The 9,511-nt window shown below is 27.3% G+C and overlaps 1 non-coding gene and 1 pseudogene across 1 annotated transcript; both read left to right on the forward strand.

Moving 5' to 3' along the window:
* Window positions 1–2,378: 2,378 nt before the first annotated feature.
* On the forward strand, window positions 2,379–2,539 carry LOC120161382. Its single transcript, XR_005519479.1, has one exon. It is a non-coding gene; the product is annotated as a U1 spliceosomal RNA (small nuclear RNA).
* Window positions 2,540–4,358: 1,819 nt separating this feature from the next.
* On the forward strand, window positions 4,359–6,041 carry LOC120161172 (annotated as a pseudogene).
* The last annotated feature ends 3,470 nt before the right edge of the window (window positions 6,042–9,511 follow it).

Here is a 9,511-nt window from a genome sequence, read left to right on the forward strand (position 1 = left end):
TTAAAAAAATTGAAACATAAATTACATAAGTTTTAAAAAAAGTATCGATCCTTTTTATAAAAAGTATGGACACTTTCAATATAATAGGTAACATATGATGTAATAGGTAGCCCTTATATAATGTAATAGGTATCGTTTATATAATGTAATAGGTAATGGTTATATTGTAAAGTGTCTATCCTTTTTATAAAAGTGTCCATACTTTTTTCACTGTGGAAAACATTAATTTAAGGTTATCTTTTGAGTGAGTTTTAAGATATTAATTTAGTAATTATAGGCGTCTAATGATTTATTTTTTACGTTACGGTATATATTATTATTAAATTAAAAATTCTAAATAATATTTTATAAAATATCAAAACAATCAAATAATTTTTTGTGCAAATGAAATTATTAAATCAATATGTAGGTGGAAAACATGAAACACTGTTAAAGTATCGATCCTTTTTATAAAAAGTATGGACACTTTCAATATAATATATGTAATAGGTAAATTTGCAATGCTATCGGTATAAATATACTGGTTTACTTATAAAATAGGTAAATATAAGCGCTACCTATTACATTATATAAGCGCTACCTAGTATGTTATTGTACTTTATAATATTTCCGGTTAAATAATATAACATAACCGGTCTAAATTTTAACCGGTCACTTGTTTAACCGGTCACGCCGTATATTAGCCGTTTTTTAGGCGCCGCACCGCAGAACGACCCATGTTTCGGGTTTTTTATTCTAATTATTTAATAAATGGTAAACTATTCAAATGACCACTTAATTATGAGATTAATATTGGTATGATTATCATACTTTTAATTTTAATAATATAACCACTTAGTTATTTAAGTAGTTTCATAATTCATTGTAGTCACTTTACCGTAAAAATACACGGTTTAGTTGATGTGGACCTCTGATTCTCTTTTAGTTAATAACAACCACATCAACTAAATCATATATTTTTAATGGTGCATACGTATTATTTTTGAAGGGGAGAACTTAAGCAAGTTTATTTGTTTATGTTATTTATTTTTTGTATTTATTTTAAATTATTATATTAAATATATTATAATTGAATAATGGAGAAAATTTATTTTTATTGTTATTGCATAGATTCTAAATGGTGCATACGTATTAGATAAGACAGTTATATAATAACAAATATATTTTTTGACTAAATATTCAATTTTATAACAAATATTTGGCGTTTGAGTATAGTTTAGTTTACTTGTATGCCTTGTAGGAAATCCAATATTTAAATATATATTTTTGATTAAATATTCAATTTATGTGTATACTATTTTGTTTAATAAAATAGAAATGATGCGTGTATTCAAATATTTTGATAACCATGTGTTTTTATTTAATTTTGCATTGTAGAATATTAATATACGTTTTATTCTTGAAAAAAAAATTCAAGCTCATTTATTGACATTGTAGGCATGAAAAAGTATTAATGAATCCAAATGAGTAGCCAGGAAATCCAAATATATAATTTATACTCGTGCAAGAATGCCTTCGTCCACGTAAATTGTAAAATAATCCAAAAACAAAGAGTGAACTTAGAGATCAAAGAAGACAAGAAATGTTCCTCAATTGTAAAATCGAGTTAAAAAGGTAACAGGTTTGTCTCGTTTCAATTAATAAAATCTATAAAATAATAAATTTAATCCTTAAATTCTAAATTTTATTTTATTTAATCATAGTTTTTTTTTTAAAAAAATCTTTAATATTATACATATTTAGTTCATCTCCTTTTATATTTTTTCTCCCTTTCATCATCTTCACCATCTTCTTTAATATTTTAACTCTATCCCCATTTTAAATAAAAATGCATCCTGTACCGTAATATGGGGGGGGGACCATAACACATATATACAATACTTTTACGTTTTCGTTTCCAATGTAATTTGCTGTAATACGAACCGATTGAAGTGCTTTGGAACAAGATTGTTAATGTTGCAATTGCATAAGAGTGGCGAAATGGAATTATGGTGATAAAATTTAGAGAATTCACAAATTAAACAAAATTCGACGTTGTCCAAAGCACTCCAATTTTGAATAAGGGAACGACAATGCCATAACATTGTGTTAAAAGATCAGACAATCTGTGTTCTCCAAGCACAATATAGATGGAGACTCCATTGAAGAGTTATTTTTGCAGACTCTGATATCTTAGTTTATGACCACACGAAAGAGATTCCATGTCTGATTTTCAACTTTTCTTTTTAATCAGTGAGTGAGATAAAGAAAAAGGGAACCAAATTCTAATATGATTATCAAGTTTCATATATTCTTCAGCACAATCCCATATCGAGTAAGAAAGAGGAGGGGCTGGAAGCTAAACTGTATAAATAAGAGGCAACTATCAACTATGAAACATACTTACCTGGACGGGATCAATGGGTGATCAGCAAGGCTCATGGTCTAGGCTAGCGACTTCCATTGCACTTGGTAAGGGCGCTTGCTTAAGGTCTCCTCAAGTGGGAGAGCCTACGTCATAATTTGTGGCTGTGGGGGCCTGCGTTCGCGCGGCCCTCGTTCAATCTCAGTTCCAACTTGATACTTAATTTTGGTTAATGTGAATCCATCTCTTTTCCAGAGAACAATGGAAGCATTTAAAGTCATACTTGAGTTACGCAGTTTTTCTATATAGCAGCAATTCAGAGGCTGTTCATGAAACCAAAAACATGGTTAAAGGCTCTGTAATTGCGTCCCCGTTTTATATCTTAGCAGCAACAACTTCCCCAAGTCCGCGAAAAGAAGCTGCCCGGATGGAGGTAAACGACAACGGGATAGCTTAGTTTCGGGAACGGTGAAAAGTATATTAAATGAAGGCAAATTGAGAATTTGTCTATAAATTACTTAAGGTTTATAAAAAAATTTCGATAAATAGTATTTTATTTAAAGTGCACCACACAATACCAAAATATTTCAGTCATTAAAATTATAATATAAATGATTAAAATTTAATTTTTTTAAAATTTAGTGAGTAAAAATGTATAAATATAAAAGATTGTGATCATTTTGATAGTTTAGTCTTATTTATTTTTAATATTTTTAATAAAATTTATTTTAAAAATAAATTCTTATGTGTAAAGGTTCGTATTTTAAATTTAAATTTGAACTTATGATTAGGTCTGTAAATGAATTGAATGTTCAGCGAATCGTACGACCCGAAGTTCTTTTGTGTTTAGTTATTTATTAAATAAATGAATATGAATAAGATTTTATGTTCGTTTAAATTAACGAATGAACATAAACAAAGGGATCGTTCATTCATTTACTTTCGTAAACGATTAATAATTTGTTCATTCAACCCAATCTCTAAAACCGTTTAAAATGTTGAGACCTAATAAATTTTAACCTTAAACCTGTTAATATTTTAAAACCCGAATAAAAAATATTCAAATCAATTAAAGAAAATATAAACCCTAAAATATATGAAAAGAAAAAACTTTTCTTAAATACAAACTCAATTAATTTTATATTTGTTTACGCTCGTTCGTTTGTGTTCGTTTACGTTAGTTCATTTGCGTTCGTTTATCATTTTAACGAACGAACTTGAATAAGATACATTCCTTAACGAACGATTACGGACAAGAAATTTCGTTCGTTTAGTTGTTCGTGTTTATTTGTTTGACTAAAGTTAAACGAACGAACATGAACCTACCATCGTTCGTGTTCATTCGATTTGTTTAAAGACTCTTAACTATTTAACAAATAATACTTATATCTCTGCATATGTTGTGCTTGAACTTATGACCTCAAAGAATAATAACAAATCTCTTAATCGCTGAGATCACTTGATTTGTACTAATTTTAAAAGCTAATTTATCATATATATATAAATTATTTAGATATAGTAAAATTTAATTTTAAATAAATTTATTAAGGACTAATTGTTTAATTAAAACTTATTAATTATACAGCAAATTATAATAAACATTTAAAACTAAATATTGATATGCAAACTACACTTCTAGTTAATTTTTGAAAAATGAATATTTCATAATTAAATAAGATTAAGTATAAAAAACCATTAAACAATACAAAAATTGATTGAAGATTGAAGATGAAATATTTAACTAGTGATACTAATTGAATTAAGAAAATAGATAAAGCTAAACTTGTGGTGGCTCATCCAAATTTGGCAGTCAAGAAACAGGAACCTAGTTTCTCTCCAGTTCAACAGGGTTTGAGCACATTAACATCTCAAATTTCCTACCTTAATATCGGAATATCCAATCACGTGTCTGATAAGAGAGCAAATGGTTTTATTTTTTTAATCAGAGAGGACAAACTTGTTTTCTGTTCCTCGTACCTATTGCATAGATTTTTTAAAACTTTCAATAGAGAAGATGGCATTCACAGGAACATTGGACAAATGCAAGGCTTGTGACAAGACTGTTTATGTTGTGGATATGATGACCCTGGAAGGAATTCCTTACCATAAAACTTGCTTCAAATGCACCCATTGCAGGGGAAACCTTGTGGTATCTTTCTTCCTCTTTAAAAAAAGCTTTTATTTTTCTTGTTTTTACCATAAAACTATTTGTTGTGTCCGTTCGTAGATGAGTAACTATTCCTCCATGGATGGAGTTCTCTACTGTAAGACTCACTTCGAGCAATTATTTAAGGAATCTGGTAATTACAGCAAGAATTTTCAACCATGTAAGCAATCCATCTCTTTACACTTGTTCACGGGTTTGAGGATCACTCCTACGTCCAAAATATTTTATTTGCACTTACTCAGTTTTGGTTCCATCTTAGTCCTCTAATTTAAATATGTTATCATTTATGTTATCAGTTTTGGTGGAATATTACTTAGTATTTAAATTTATTTAATAAGTAAATACTTATTTTAAGAAAGGAAATCTTATGGAATAATGTTTCTTGTTGATCAATTATTTGACTCTATAAATATGAAGTATTTATTAACCTTTAGAATTATGTGAGAGAATTAATGGAGATAAGTAATCCTTTTGTGACTTTTGTAATTTTTGAGGTTTATGTTGCAGAGATGAGTTTTGTAGGATATTGGAAGAGTCATTTGGGATACTTCAAATTTTGGTATAGATACCAGATTTTAGGATATATACAATATCATATGTTTGTATCTTTGTGATCTTACGTTTATAGTGATTGTTATTCTCCATACATGGAGGAAGTAGGCAAAACTGAACTACGTTAATCTCATCTATTGTTCATATCTTATTTTATGTTGATCAAATTTCTAACATTTATTAATACTTATATCAATCAAGTCGAACAATAGCCTCACAGTCTCTATCATATTTCTTTTTCTTTTTTTTGAACTCTTCATTCTCTAGCTATAAGAGCAATGCTAACAACATTAATTTTCTTGGTGATCACTTGTGCAGCAAAGGAGAAGAACAGTGAATATGTATGTTTTCTTTCCCTTTTATAAGATCAAATTTCCATTTTAAGCCCAAAACAACACTCACCATCGATGTTCTTCTCCATTGTCTTTTTTAGACCAAGGCTCCCAACAAACATTCATCCTTCTTTAGTGGAACCCAAGACAAGTGTGCTGCGTGTCACAAGACAGTGTATCCATTGGAGAAGGTTCGTAAATTTACTCTTAAATTTGCTTTTTAACTCACTCGTTCTTAAAAATATTTCTCGATTCGTCACTAAATAGATGTCGATGGAAGGGGAATGTTACCACAAATCGTGCTTTAGGTGCGCCCACGGAGGGTGCGCTTTGACACACTCATCATATGCAGCACTGGATGGGGTCCTGTATTGCAAGCACCATTTTGCTCAGCTTTTCATGGTCAAAGGGAAACTACGCCCATGTTCTCCAAGCTGCTTCCCACAAGAGAAACAATAGCGCTTCGTCTCAGGATGCTGGAAAACCAAGATGACTCCTAAGATAAAATCTTAAGTTTTAATGCACCACCATGCTTTATTTATAATCCCACAAAATATTCCTTTTTATTATTATTTAGAATTTTGATATTTTTGTATTGTTTGATTGGGTGATGGATCATTTGATCATCAAGTTGAACATTTTGTTCAATTTGTTAGTGTTTGTTTTATTAATTGTTTTTTTATTTGTAATTTTATATGATATTTTACGTTCAATTTTAATTGTTGCTTGTAGTGATTTCATTGTAATAAAATTGGGTTTATTATGTAATTGTGTTGGAAGTTACAAGTTATGATTAATGTTATTTCCTTCTTGGTTTTAAGATTTTGATTATAATTAAAATGAAATTTGGGGAGGTAACATTCTATGCTAACGTAATATAGGCCAATAATTAAAATTTCAAAGTGGTTGAAGGTTTTTTTTTTATAATGCAAACAAAAAATTAAATTATATTTTAATAAAACTGAAAAATAAGCTGTTCATAATATGGTGGAGTGATTCCACCATCTATTTAAAAAAAAAAAACTTTTCTCTTATTTTTAGAAAATTCTCATTTTTTTTTGAAAATAAGTTGTTGATAAATTGTATTTTTCGATTGTGAAACCTATTTTACCGCCTAAAATTTTATAAGTACGTCATTCTAAAATTTTAAAAATCCGTCTTCTAACCTAAAATCCTACATCTGTCATGATTCTAAATCAAGCATCCAATATCAATCACCAAAAAAATAGAAGGGTAACTATTTAGATAGTATATTTTTAAAATGATATTAAAGATATCATAGAATAAATTAAAAACACATTGTATATTAAAAAATTTAAATATCAAATTAATATGAAATAAATTTATATGTCAAAACGTGGGTTATGTTATGTGTCCATTGTTAAAGTAGGAGTAGTTGCAATAAACAACTATTGGGTCTGTTGTTTCCCGTAATTGGAATTACGGAATTGGTTTTCCTCGAATTCCCGTGTTTGTTTCACATAATTCGTTTTTTCGAAAAATGTTTTCCCGTTGTCGTTTTTCGGAAATGTTTTCCAAGTGTTTGTTTCACGGAATTGGTTTTCCTGAACGTAATTCATTTTCCTAGTAACAAAATTTCCTTTTTGTTTTCTGGAAAATGACTTACGGATTCATTTTCCGTAAGTCATTTTCCGAACTTTTCACTTCAAACAATAAATACTCAAAATAATTTATTTTATGAATTTAATATTAATAAAAATTTTAATATCATTTTCATCAAAATATTATTTAAATTATTAATATTTATAATAATATAATATTATATTTTAATATTATATAAATAATCAATAATTATAATAATATAAGATATTATATTGTTATTTTAATAATATATAATAAAAAAATTTATATATTTAATAATGAATAATATTATTTATATTTAAATATTTAATAAATATATTTAATATATACTAATTAATATTTTTTAAATATAATATAACACTATTACTTAATAAATAATAATATTTTATTCACTAAAATATACAAAAATTAATTTTTATAATAAAATTATAAAAATACTATTTAATAATAAATAAATTATTTTAATAATAAAAAAGTTTATGATAAATAATATTATTATTGTATTTAATATTTGTAATAAATAATTTTAAAAAAAACTCTTAAACTAGTGGAAAAAAGGTTTAAATAACATCTTCCAAACATCATAAAACGTTTTCCAGATGTTTTTCAGAAAAATGTAATTCATTTTACGAAAAACGTTTTCCATAAATGTAATTCATTTTCTAGAATTTAAATTCCAGTAATTCAAATTCCAGTAATTCATTTTCTAGTAATTCAAATTCCAGTAATTCATTTTCCTAATTTTCCAAGATGTAACGCAACTTATATCGCCGTAGATTATGGATGGGGGCTAATTTCACAGTATTGCCCACATTCAAATTTAAGGATTATGTTGAAGATTAGTTTTCATTTTTTTTATTAATCTGATTTTGTTATAAAAATTAACTTATATATTTCTCATCAAAATTCGTATTACTCTGATTTAAATAGTTGTTGTGAGAAATAGTTATAGGATACAATAATTCGGACTCTTGTGTAAACTTGATAGTAAATGTGAATCTCAATATAACATATTTTTATATGAAAATATTAAATGGGTCATAAGGGCGGGTCATTATGGGCTAGAAAGGGTACTCTGTTTAAATTTTGAAGAAAAAATTGTTTAAAATTTTTAAAAAAATCTATTATGTTTTAATTAATTCATTTTTTTAAAAAAAATTAAAATTGTTGTTAAATTTTAGAATTTAAAAAATAGTTGACCATAATTTTAAAAAAAAATTAAACTTTTAAATTTAATAAATAAATCTATCTAAATTATACTGTTAAGATCCACCACATGGATTGTTTACATTTAAGCATTATTAGCTTATATTTTTAATGAACCTAAAAACATTTTAAATTCAAACCAAAGTTTGCCGACCTTCCAAGCAAACGGAAGAGTTCCCCTTTCGGGATTACGTTTAAATGCTCTTATTTTGAAAAGACTAATTATTTTACTAATATATTATTATAACATAATATTTATTGACACGAATATATATCATATAAATACAACTACTTGAATTTAAAATTTCAGACGGATAACATTTTTTAACATCGTTCAATAAATTTATTAAAATAACAATATTAAAGTGAAGAATCCAAATTTATGAATATTAAATTAACGTAAGATTTTGATTTTGTAATGTTTTATTAAAGAGAAAAAAAACGTGAACGATCCATCACTTTTGTAAAGCAAGAAAAGAAATACAACTCCAAGTAACCAAACGAACGTGATCTTCCCTTCCTTCCTAGTCCTCCCCCTTAAGCTTGATTAAATTAATTTACAATCTTCAATACATGATTATATGTGAGACAATGCGCTTATCTCATGTTATACGCACCAAGTCACGCCATCTTTAATTGTTATTGACCAAATTTAGGCCGAAAGTAATAAATAGATGGGTAAACTACACTTTAGTACCCTAATTATTATTTTATTATTGGTCACCAGTTATTTTTTTCAAAATCATTCCTAACATTATATTTTGTTTCATTTTGATCACTTACCGTTAAAAAATTAACTATAATACTAACATGTCATCATAAGATAATATCACATCCTAATTGATTTTTTTTTAATCATCGCGTCAAGTCGTCAACAGTTGTGTTAAATTTTAACATGTGACTTAAATGAAATAAAACATAATGTTAGGTATGATTTTAAAAAAATAATAATTAGATGATCAAAACATAATAAAAATGATAATTGAGATACTAACGTTAGTTTCTCCTATATAGATTTAATGTTAAGACGAGCCTCGAGGGTCACCATGTATATGCTTCCGACGTAAAGGTCACTTAATCGATTTTTTTAGTCATTTTGACCTTCATAAGAAAATGCATCTGGACTGGTTAATTTGGCTTATTAGCACAAAATATTTGAAGTGTTGGCTTGCTCGAGGTCGTGGTTGAAGGGACATTGAGCTTTCAGCTTTAGCTATGTTAGGTATTGTTGAATAATCGGGCAAAGATAACGAAAGAACACAAGAATTTTAACAAAGTTCGGCAATGTGCTTATGTCCTCGGTGCCTA

This window comes from Hibiscus syriacus, unplaced genomic scaffold, assembly GCF_006381635.1.
Source record: "Hibiscus syriacus cultivar Baekdansim isolate YM2019G1 unplaced genomic scaffold, ASM638163v2 tig00111398_pilon, whole genome shotgun sequence".
Taxonomy (NCBI): domain Eukaryota; kingdom Viridiplantae; phylum Streptophyta; class Magnoliopsida; order Malvales; family Malvaceae; genus Hibiscus; species Hibiscus syriacus.